This window comes from Galleria mellonella, unplaced genomic scaffold (genome assembly GCF_026898425.1).
Source record: "Galleria mellonella isolate WM207_F2 unplaced genomic scaffold, CSIRO_AGI_GalMel_v1 utg184, whole genome shotgun sequence".
In the NCBI taxonomy this organism is placed as follows: Eukaryota; Metazoa; Arthropoda; class Insecta; order Lepidoptera; family Pyralidae; genus Galleria; species Galleria mellonella.
This window is the reverse complement of record NW_026442025.1, coordinates 6,687,916-6,701,065: the sequence shown is the minus strand read 5'-3', so window position 1 is coordinate 6,701,065 and position 13,150 is coordinate 6,687,916. Positions and strand designations below refer to the sequence as shown.

The following is a 13,150-nucleotide window of genomic DNA, read 5'->3' as shown; positions in this document are numbered from 1 at the left end:
AATCTAATAATTACATATTTATAAATTTAAATAATGTATATATTAACCTTACATTTAACTTAACCTTCGTGCTACTGTATTTCTGTTAAATTGTTTGTATTTCATTGTTTATTTTTATATTTTTGGTGCAATAAATAAATGAATAATGCTAAAACTAATAACAAACCTGTCTATACACGTATATATATGTATTACAAAGTACCAATTAACTTTATACCGACTTATTATTAATTGATATACATTTATTTAATCTAGTTAAGGTTAATAGAGCCGTTTGTATAAAGTAATTCATCTTATCCGATTGCATTATATAAAATTATTCGTTCAATATAAATTTTCACGGTGCTTGCTAAAAAAGGCAACGCCGAGTCCATTATGATAATATTTCGTGTTATTGTTACTTTGAATTCATGCTGTATTACATTTAGCTAATTAATGTAGGTACCTATTTACTTTTAACCGATTTCAAAAAAGGAAAAAAGTTCTCAATTTCATTATATATTTTTTTTTATTTTTGTTAACTAAGAACTCTGTCATTTATAAACAGAATTGGAAAATACTTTTTTATCTGAAAATTACTTTCAGATTGATCCCGTTGATTTTTTTTTCACAATCGATTATGTAGTTTACTTTTTTTTTATTAAAAATTACTGGTTTTACCATGATTAAAGTGGATTTTTTTGTGAATCAATATCTTAATTTATAAATTAAAACACATCCGTTAAAGAATTCAAAAGGTGTAATAAGAAGAAATTATAGATATATAGATATAGCTATGTATAGTTAGGTATAACTGAGATGACATAACACTAAGTAACCTGGATAGGTATTTAAATCAAATTGATATTTCATAAGTTTCTGTGTCGTAAAAGCTGTAAAAATTTCGAACACTTTATTTACAATTTGAATGAATGTATGAATGTATAAATGAATGAAAACTATTTTTTTCTCAAAGATAAATACTTTATGTTATAAATAAAAGCACACGTGATTAGCACCTGTGCATTAGCATTAGCAATAGAAAAGTCTATGTAAAAATCGATACTACCTATCTATTAAAAATAATTGATTTTTGTCCAGATATTTTTATCATCACACCACTGGATACGGTGGGACTTATTTTTGCAAAAGAATGTAGGTACTTAGGTGACAAGCCACTTACTTATGGGTTAATGGGAATGAATAATTAAATTTACCAAATTCGTTTTGAATTTTAATGGTCTAAATCAAAGAATTAACACATCCATTTAGTAATTTTTAGTCTCTTTGAAAAATATTATACATCTATCCACCTAGGTAAGATAATTTTTATCGCGTTAGGTATGTTATAAAAAAATTTATTACCTTTAATCGTGTTATCATTGTTCCTCTCGCCGTTTGAGACATCAGAAAAACCGGTATACAACGAAAACGAACTTAAAAATCAATGTAAATTAAAATATAACAAAACTGATTAAACACGTTAAAAGTCCAAACACTTCAAACATTTCTTTGGCATTATTTTTTCACAATTATGTACAGTTATTGGAAAGTTGTAACAGTCACAAAACTATTTAAAATAACACACAAACAAAACACAAAAATTAAACGATAGTCCAACACAAACTCAAGAATAAACCGGTGTTCGCGCTAAAATAATAGTTCGCAATAACGTACCGCGATCGAACGCGTTCGAAATTTGAAATCGGAACGCAATGCACGTCTTGCAAACGCGCGGCGCTGATACACAATGCTGGCAGATCGAAGCGGGCCGACAATACGCGCGCGCTACAATAACCACCGCCCCCCGCCCCCCGCTGCACGTGCGACAAGGACGCACCGACCTAATGTCACTGCCCTGTGAACAATGCCGTCCTTCGAAGGCCTTAGTTTTCACAACATGAATCAAACATAGCAATCTAAATGCAAATTATCAATTCTTACACTCCGTACAGCATAATTGTGAAAAAAAATAATTAGCTTCTATTCCAACATATAGTTTACAATCAATTGTCTATGCGGAATAACAGCTTTCATCTCGCGGAATCTATACAAAGCCCGTTCAGCCCATCCTTTTCTAGCGGCCGATGTGTGCGTGACCGAGTGGCGTACTCTCGCCCGCTCGCACGTATTCTTCGCAGCCTAGGCGAGCTTTTGTCTCACTCTAGACTCCGCCCAGGCGAGTGTCTTTGAGTGCGCAATAGGTGCATAGTGTGCGTACCGCGGTGAATAGCCGGGCATTGTGAAACTGTTTTCGCACACCACAATGAGACTCAGGTGGGTGTGCGCTGGATCTATGAGGGCGTTTAAAAAGTCAATACAATCTGTGTTCGCTTTGTATTTGTGGAGAAAATTTTCTTTCTTTCGACTGTGCTGCGGTGGTCGGCGGCTGGGCGTGTAGAGGCATTGTATCGAGCGAGGCGTGGCCACAGGGAAACGGTCTATTGTGTGACCGGTTCCGATTGTACGATTGGCGACCCCCGTATTGTTGCGACACTACCGATTTTCCCACCGAACCCGTTGCGCCGTTGAAATATGACGCCAAAATTTTATTATTCATATTTTTAGACAGCACTCGCCTCAATCGGTACATCAGCTCGGTAAAAACACGCCGAACAGCTGTGAGAAATTGTTAGCCATTTCTAATAATAAGTAATTCGTCGCGGTGACGCTTATTAGGACCACTAAATAGCACTTTAAGACCTAGATATTAGATCATATTTTAAGTGATTCGGAATTATAATAGTTATTCCTAACTACGATACAATGATTTTAAATTAACCTACTTACAAACTTTCTTACACTTAGACAGGTGACCTATATTTTCTGTTTGGAATATCATTACATAGTTACCTATTTCCAGTAAACTTGGTCAAACAGACAGTAGTATTACGGAGACTGGAATAACAGATGCTAAATATCTTTAACTATTACTGGCTATCATCATATCAGCCGTTAACTGTCCATTGCTGAAATTAGGCCCCCCCAATAAGGGGTTTTGCCAGTAGTTGCCACACTTGGGGGGCGAATTGGCAATCGCAATTAAGGTTTGGTGATGTTTGAAGAGGAACGTACTGACCATCCCTCGACCATACTTTTACTATTACTAGCTATATTTCCATAGATATTAGTGCCCCATGCAAAATGGACAGATTTTTAGTTTATCTAGATTCCTACCTATCTTGTAGGTACAATTGTAATAGTGGCAAACAAGCATACAGCCCGTCTGATAGTAAACAGTTACTATAGGCTATGTAAACTTGCAACACTGGGGGTGTCATGTGCACGTTGCAGACCCTAAAGAAGAAAAAAAAGAAAGAAATATATCATTTTTGCACTTTTGGCACATTTAACAAGTAGAAACAGAGTCAATTAGAATGGTCAGACAATATCTAGAAATAGGGGGGAAAAGGATTGTTAGTAATGTGAAGTAATGGCCTCATTGCTAGCAAGCCTTGTTAGGTCGACCTCCACGCGGTTTCCCCTGGAAACCATTGTGATTAATACTTCTTGCATTCGTCACGATGGGCTAACTGACCTGCTTTCATACTCATCTATCCCATCTCACTGGTGCCCCGCCAGTGTATACCGATAGCGCAGGCGGGGTTACCATTTCATTATCATCCATTAAAAAAAAATCTAGAAATATATATATAGATAATTATTACCTATACCTTTATATAAATTCTTTATTACTCAATAAGGTATGTATATATCAATAAAGAAGTTCATTACAATACCAAATAATCATTTACATAGACAAAATTCTGAGTATTCTATTTTTTGCATTCATTTTACAAATGCTCAGGTACCTACTGTTAAATGTCCAATAACTCGAACGTTACTCTACTAGTCATTTTCAACCCGAAAGTGTATATAAATAGGTACCCATTTGGATACCTCCAGACTCCTACCTATTAGATATAGATAGAGTTTTATATTAATTTCATCATTCCTTACTTAAAAATACCTTAGGATAGTTATCTTAGAAAACTGGATCACGTTTGATAAAGAAAACTTTCAAACTTGCAACATGCTGACAACCCTATTCAATGAAAATTTGAACGTAAAATGCAGGTACAACGTAGGTAAGAATGCAATCGAGCGAAGAATTCTCTCAAGATACTTTTAGAATGCTTTTGTAACCTTCTGAACTTTAATGAAGTTCTTAAAGTAAATTTTAACTAAAATACCAAGGAACAGAAGGAAAAGAGCTAGAATAGATCAAGACCTGTGTTTAATAGCTAAAATAACGTAACATACAAAAATTGATGCCGAATGCAGACGAGCAACTTAAGAATGCTCATAGAATTCTGTTAGTACATTTTACAGTAAATCAGAATTCGAGAAATATGATTTGCTCGCCAGATCTGATCAAACTATTCCGGATCTATGTCTAATTAGTTTACAGTGATGCCATTAATATTTGGTACAGAAAACCTATTTATTTTTCTAGCACACTTAAATCGTCAAATAGACCCTTTTGTGTCTTTAAAGTCAAAAATACATGTAATTACGACTTATATTTAAGTATTTACCTGCATATCTATGACGTTCAATTAAATATTTAAATATTTGTAGATATTTATGTAGATTGGAGGTATCTAATAGGCACGTGGACTCTAAAGCTTTATCTAATTAATTATCCAACTATTAATAATTAATTGACTCTTTATTATAATTTGCATTTATCCGACATACCTTAAAAGGTTATTTTTATTAAGATTTTATATGTCATAAACGTAACATATCAAATTTCTTATGAGTTAAACACCGCCGTTGATTTGAACTGTTAAACACATTTAAATAATTAATTACTTTACAAATTCATAATATGGAAATTAATGCATTTGTCTCAGAATAAATAATCATCCAGTTGGATTTATACCAAGAATGCGATTACTCTATAATATAGTTATGGCCAGTATATTTTCAGTTAGATACACTAGGTAGCCAAACAAAAAATTCGAACTTACTTAGAGATTATAAATATTCTGTGTGGATTATTCATTTGCTCAACTGCATTCTAGTACAGTTTTATATTTTATTCTCATATTTATTTTAGTGTAAACCTGTTTGGACTTTGTTGTAGCAGTTCTTCATCTATAATCTTAGTTTTGGGCTAATTTCGTTATAAAGCAACGTAACTATTGCAACAATTAGGTCCCTACACCTTGTTCTTACCTAGTTAAGACTTCAAAAAAAGGAGATACTTACCGAGTTGGTTGTATTTTATTTTCGTGTTTATTACCTCGTAACTTCGTCTGTTATAAACCCGGAAAAATCTTTTTAAACTTAAAGAATATACTTACATAATAGTCTTATAGAAATTATATCAAAATTGGTTTAATAATTTAGTTTTTAAATCAAATTTATCGGTTTTGCCACAAATAAGTCTTTTTTTTTTTTGTGAAAAACAATCTTAAATTATAATCTAACACTGTTATTCATATTATAATTCTACTTGTTTAATTCTTTTTGGTTTATATCTAACTTAATACCTTATCTCCATAATTTTCAAGTTTCTCTGAATTTATAGATGCTTTATGTTGTTATGTAGGTATCTACTATCATAATACAATATATATGAGTGGACTAAATTGTCGTACATCGCAAATTAATAGGTTAAATTATGCAAATTGTAACGCTATGAATATTCATGAATGTATAACTATATTTAAATGGAAAGGTAGAATATATGTTTATTTATGATCATAGCACACGTCTATTAATATTATTAAAAATATGACACTTAGATGAAAAGTGGATAACAATCTATTCAGAGATCATTTCTATATTTTTTTTTTAAATATGTAAGTATCTATGAAGAAATATGAAATAATTTAATGTAGATATCTAAACATATATAGGTATAATATTAAAAATAGAATTATAAGCCAGGTTCTAAATTTGAAATTCATAAATTATTATAAAGTTTTCCCAATTGATATTTTTAGTTCAGGTTTCCAAAATGTCACAGAGTAGCTAATATTTTTATCAACTCGGGTAAGTATGTAAATTGTATCTAAACCAACATTATAAAGTGGAAAGATTTGTTTTATGTAACGGATATTTTCAAAAAAATATATAACCAATTTAAAAAATATTTTCAAATTTTTCACGCAACGTGCAGAACGAAGATGCACTATCAACGAATAATATAGGCTGCAATTTATTAAAAAAAAAAACAGTGTAAAGCCGGGGTTTGTCGCTAGTCTACAGTAAACATACTATAGGTATGTACTTAATGATATTTATTGTTACCTCTATCATCGTAAACGTAATGCCTCGTTGAAACCAAGAAGAACAATATGACCCATATAGACGAGGCGCAGGCGTGGAGAATATGTGTCTCGGGGCTCGCCACCCCATGTGTGGGGTATTATCTGTCGTGGGGTGTGGGAGCACCCCACCTAGCCTTTATTAGCTGCTCCTGGGAAGCTACGTTATTTATTGCTATACATTTTAACTGTTGTTGTGGTTTTCTAAACCGTTATTGATACTAGTAGGTCTGAGTACTTTTATTTGTTATAACTAATATTTTAATTTGATAAATTTGCAAAATTATATCATCTTATGAACCATCATAAACGAAAATTATAATAATTTCAACTAACTAGATAAGATTAACTATTGATGGAAATTTAGTTTATATTTTCTTTATTGTAAGAATTTCCCCTTACAATAAAAATTTCACTGTGATTGCATATTGAAATTTTATTTTAAACATAAGTTTAGAGAAATATCAGCTCAGAAACGACTTTACCATTCAGTCAATAGAACCGCTTTACAATTTAGTTAATAGAAATAAAAATTCATAGTTTATATTATCAGAAAGCTAAAATGGAGTATTTTTAAGAAGAATGTATTTACATAATTAAATTTGAATAATGCGTATAAAATCTAATCAGCAGTTAGGTAATAGTGGTTAATGTTGTCATTCATTAGTATTACCTACTGACAATAAACAAACTTTCAATATTGCTGCCTCCCTGTAAGGCGGGGTACGTGTACACCCCTCCGACCCCTTTGTGTTCAGTAATGAAGATTATCGAGGAAGAAGCGAGCCGTCGCGCCCGACCCACTCCGCAATTACTTGATTGGTTTTTGGTGTTTTGTCAAGAGCTTGTTTGTATGGAAATGGAAACCTCATCCGAGGGCGCCGAAGTTTATAACTTCGAAAGATTGTTTGTTTACAGAGAGATTTCAAATTTTGATACGCTTTCTTCGAGTTGGCTTGTTTGCATTGAATTATTAGTTTGTCAAATCTTTTTAGTTAAGAAATGCTTATATTATGTAATACTTACGTACTACTAATAACGTGTAATATTAAGTACTTACTTTAAGAAATTTTTAAGTGAAGATGTTTCAGGACTGTTATTCAGTTAAGCAAATAATACACACAAAAATTTTAATAAAAAATCTGAATTAAAAACATTTATATATAGAGATTCATAAAACAAATACCTATTAATGGAAAAAACATTTTGCTTATTTAAACTATGATTTAAATTAACTATATTCTATTATGTTATTATCCTTGTAATCTTTTTAGATACTGTACAATAAGCCAATTTAGGATGGAAATATCTGTGATATGTTAGTTTAGATTTGTTTGTGTACCGGCTCACATGAAAGAGGTATGCCTTTTTAATTATGAACTACATCTTCTTATATAGATACTTAAGACGATGGAAGCTGTCCATTCAATCTTTGAATGAACTAGTACCTAGCAACCTTGCTAATAAAAGTAGCATCAAACGCAATCGCAACGGAAACGACCGGATCAGATCGCGTCTTTAAATAGATTGATAGAACGCGCTAACTGACACCAATTAGCCGTTCCAGCCCTTTGCACGACACCGGCTGCCGCTGTCCCGCTTGCTCGTTAATTTTTCTATATGTAGGTGTCTCTTTTTAATGCAAACACTTATTATGATCTCATTCACAGAAGAAAGTTTGTGCAATATTTTAATAAAACTTATTGGGTACATATTCAGTAAATATATGCCTAATTTTTTTAAATTAATTTCTTTTTTTCTGCCTTCGTCGTTTGCTAAAAGCCTATTCATATTATACTTCCCTAAGGTTGACTGGGAGAGAATTTTTTAGCATTAAATCCGCCATGTACACACATTTATGTACTAATGAATAAATAAGTTATAAATGATCATATCAGCCTTGGCGGATTTTGCCTGTAGTTGCCACACTTGGCAGGCGGATTGGCAACTACAGTTAGGTTTTGGAGATATTATAAGAGGGACGCTGCTGCCTATCCCTCGCTCTTCCTTAGCCGCCTCTTACGACATCCACGGGATAGAAAGGGGTGGCAAACGAGCATGCGGCTATTGTAAGTGACCCGCCGCCCATGATCCACAACACCAGCGGCATTGAATTATTTATTAAGGTATATATTCAATAAGTAAATTCATATTTTTCCTTAATCTCCTTTTTCTTCCATCTTCATTTACTAAAAGCTACAATTTGTAAAGATATCTGGATGTTTATCACTCAATTACACTTAAACAACTAAAAGGATAAAAATTAGTACACGAATAGGTTATATTTTTAATATGCACATAAATAAACCAACTAGTAGATAAATATCGACCTCATCATACCTTCATAATTTCCACCGTTTCTTGTCAGAACGAAGTGAATTAATCTGTAAGTTTGAAATTGCTCCATGCTCATCGGTTAACCCTTTTGCAGATAACTCCCCTTTATGTCTACCCTTATTTGCGCCCTATTTATATCTATCATTAGGCAAGTACTGACTACAGAGAGAATCGTATTTTTTTTTGTTGGATAAAAATGAATTGGTAACTCTGCCTGCGCTAACGGGATACGCTGGCGGAGCACCAGTGAAGGGTGATAGATGAGAATGAAAACAGGCCAGTTAGCCTATCATGATGAATTCATCAGGAATTAATCATGATAGTTTCCAGGGGGAACCGCGTGGAGGTCGACCTGGTTGACCTGGTTGTCCTGGTTGTCCTGTCCCATTCGTGTATCTATCGTGAAGCAGTTGTGTTTGCATGGCTGTGTTTCGGTTTAAAGGGTAAGATATGGAAGTGAATTTACAGGGTACAGAGGAATAATACCTTAGTCCTCAGGAATAGCAACGGATGTGGGGTATAATGGGCGAAACAGTATACTCTGTTATGTCCATAGTATTATTCATGTCTATAGGCGACGGTTATCACTTTCCATCAGGTGGGCCGTCAGCTCGTTTGCCATTCTAAATTGCATAAAAAAAAACCAAAGAGCTGGTAACCCTAATGCATGGTATCGTATTTTAACTGGTTTTTTATTTACAAGTAAATACAATTACTTTGAATAGTCCAGCAGATATAATAAACCTGCAGATTTTCACGGCGAGATCTTAGCCTATTAATATATGTTATCTACTACTTACGAATAGATATATAAGTAGGTATATACATATATAGTATTATTATAAAAAGAAAAGGTATGATTGTTTGTTTGTTAACCGACTTAAAAAAGGAGGTGCTGAATTCGATTGTACTTTTTCTTAATTTTGTTACCTCATAACTTCGTCAGCTCTAAACCTATTTGGAAAATTCTTTTTTTATCTAAAAGTATATATTTACATTAGATTAGTGTAATAGAAATTTTATCAACACCGTTTCTAGTAGTTTAGCTTTTAAATCAAAGTAACTGGTATTATCACTGAAGCAGGTGGCTCAGGACGCTCTTTATGGCAGTCTTTGGGGGAGGCTTATGTCCAGCAGTAGACAGGTAACGGCTGAAATTATGAACCGGTATTGTCACAATTAATGTCGGCCTTTTCATTTGTGGGGCACAGTCTTTAATTATAATGGATTAACTCAAAAACTACTCGACTAATTTTAATAATACTTTCACTTATAAAAAGCTACATTATCATACTTTGTATTAAGAAATAATAGAACTTCATTGTGCCTCCGATCAAACTGTTTATAATTACTTCTCTCCATCCAAAGGTAGCCCGGAAGAGATCGCTTTTAGCGATAAGGTCGCCCATTGTTTTCTCATTGTGATTATTTCATGTAATTGTTTATATTTGTAATAAGTTTACTGTTGTAATCTTTTGGAGGAAACAATAAAGAGTATCTATCTATCTATCTATTATCAGAGAGTAACATACGTTATGTATTATTTTAGAAACTTCTATTTAGCCGTGCGAAGCCGGGCCGGATTACTAGTGTATTATATATTAGGATATGAAATATTTTGATAATATGTCTCAGTGTAAGTATATATACCTACTTATTTATCTACGCACAGTCAGTTTTAACGCTTTGATGTTAAAGCGCCCTCCTTATAATTAGGCAGTTATTAAATTTTAGTTTCCCTAGCGAAAATCAGTAAATCTTATTCGGTATGTTGTAAATTAATTATTTTGTTATTAACTACACATCTTGTTTTCATAATAATAAGTATGTAGGAATTAATATAATTAAGAGTTACATAGGTACTCAAATATATCTATAGAAGTATATGTATACATACATATTTATATATTCTTTATTGTACACAAAACATACTGTTAATCACAATTCATTATAAACATAATGTACGAAGGCGAGCTTGTCTCTAATAAAAGATTTCTTCCAGCAAAATCTTTTCGTGTAAATTGTGTTATTTTAAATATTTTTTTCTTATATATATTTTTTTTTGTTGGGTGAAAATGGTATGGTAACCCCGCCTGCGCTAACGGGATACGCTGGCGGAGCACCAGTGAAGAGTGATAGATGAGAACGAAAACAGGTCAGTTAGCCCTTCATGATGAATTCATCAGGAATTAACCATGATAGTTTCCAGAGGGAACCGTGAGGAGGTCGACCTGGATGGGTATATTGCTAGCAATAGGATTCTCAGTCTCCATTATTAACAATCCATTTCGTATAGGTAGGTATACACTATAAATATAAATCATTATCATTATCATCATCGCAGCCATTATCTGCCCACTGCTGAACATAGGCCTCCCCCATAGACTGCCATAAAGAACGGTCCTGAGTGACCTGCAACCATTGACTCCTTACAATGCATTTAAGGTCATCACTCCATCTAGTGGAAGGTATATGTATAAATATACATATATTATCTGATGGGAGATAATGGTATGGTAATCCCACCTGTGCTATCGGTATACGCTGGCGGGGCACCAATGGTAGGATGTTGGGTGACGATGAAAACAGATCAATTAGCCCATCGTGACGAATTCCACTAGAATTAACCACGATGGTTTCCTGGGGGAACCACGTGAAGGCCGACCTAATAGGGTGTATTGCTGGCAATGGGTCAGTTAGATCTCATTACTAACAATCCCTTTTCCCCCCAGATACATGTATTTAAATGTTAATATTACATTAGAAAATAAAAAATAATAGATACTTTATGTAGATGTCTCTCTCATTTCAGTGTCCCACCCCAGTGGGGTAGATTTATTTAAAACATTTTTCTACAGTCAAAGTAAAATACAGTTAAGTAAATGGGAACCATTAGTGAACTAATCTTCGTTTGTAGAAAGTGGCTCCCCCTACAATATTTTGTCCAAGTATTTTGGTTTAATACAGATGATGTCCATTCACTTAGTGTTTTTAAACGATGCTTTTACGGGGAAAAAATCGTAGTCGTTTCCAGCCCGGGCACTTAAGTGGGGAGCGATTTTTTTTTTAATTTATTACCAGTTTATGTTCTAATGTGTTTGGTAAAGCTTTTAAAATGTCCGTTCTTTTACATCGGCGCAATTCGATTTTATACGTTAGGCAATAATATTTAAATTTAGAACCCTGCACACTGGCTCCGTATTAATAAGATGTGGAAAAAATATTAAGATATTTCTCCATCTATATCTGTACATTGACATAAATTCTAGCTATGATTTTATTAAGCGCTTATTGTGAATAAATAATTAAATATATATTATCAAATATTAACTAGATATCAGTCGTTAATTGTCCATTATTGGACATAGACTGCCATAAGGAACAGTCCAACCATTTATCCATAACCACGCACAACCATTCTTTGGAATCAACTTCCAGCAGCAGTATTTCCGAACCGATACGACAACATAACCTTCAAGAAAAGAGTATATTCCTTTTTAAAAGGCCGGCAGCACACTTGCAATGCCGCTGGTATTGTGGGTGATCATGGGCGGCGGTAGTCACTTACCATCAGGTGAGCCGCATGCTCGTTTGCCCCCTGTGTTGTAAAAAAAAAATCTTTAAACTACTTTGATGAGAAGATTAAGTAGGTAGCAATAATAAGTCAATGATATCTAATTTGAGCATGCACTTAAGTTATGTACCTACAAGTTTAATGTTTTGTTTAAGAAACATATTAATATACTTCCCTATAGATATGTAACAAAAATATATATCAACAGAATAAATAGATCTTAGCGTATAAAACTATTTTTTATAAAAAAAAGCTCTCATAAGAGCTTTAAACTATAAAGTTTTATACACCGTAATCTCAACAATGAAGTCAACTTTTCAACAATTAACTCTAAGGAATCCGATTTAAAAAAATGCACCGCTGGGCGTCGCGCATTGTACAGGTACGACAATAGGGCATTGTGTTGTGGGCGTGACCCATTGTGCCCCACAGCCAATCGCAGCGCAAGAATCAACAATAGCGCACCGAATTGGAATGCCGCGTCTGCTCTATTGTCGGATTGGTGTTGTCGCGTTCCAGATTTGAAATTTTGAATTGGTGAATGTTTTCTTTTGTTATACAGTGTTCTAAATAGTGGCCAGTTTCGTTAATTTTCTATTTAAAGAATATGATTATGTCAAATATTAAAAATTCGTAATCTAGAATAATAAACAGCTAAAAGTTGAAATGAGATTTCTTATCTATATTCCATCAGCAAACATCGAAATAATAAAACATGTAGGTATTTATAACAAAATAGCAATATATCTATCTATGACTATTTGCTTGTGAGATAAGTAATAAATCGATAAGATATATTTTACATATACTGAACTAATTATAGATACTGTAGGGGGAGGGATCGTTAGTAATGCGGACTACTACTCCCTTTTCTACTGGTGCCCCAGCGTACGAGGTCTGTCCGGAAAGTTCGTATAAAAGTGTTCTGGAATGCGAGAAAGAGGAGTGGGGAGGCCAGGTAAGCGCAGGACCCCTTCCT

The 13,150-nt window shown here is 33.5% G+C and overlaps 1 protein-coding gene across 2 annotated transcripts in view; it reads right to left on the bottom strand.

Moving 5' to 3' along the window:
- Nucleotides 1-13,150, bottom strand: part of LOC113512018 (transcription factor SOX-5) — a 388,866-nt gene that overhangs the window by 156,191 nt on the left and 219,525 nt on the right. The window contains exon 1 of one of the 2 annotated variants that reach the window (XM_026895768.3): nt 1,345-1,718. The exons of the other annotated variant lie outside the window; for it this stretch is intronic. The gene's annotated coding sequence lies outside the window, so the exon portion shown is untranslated. Of the gene's footprint in view, nt 1-1,344; nt 1,719-13,150 lie in introns of those variants that run through there. 2 annotated transcript variants of the gene reach the window in all.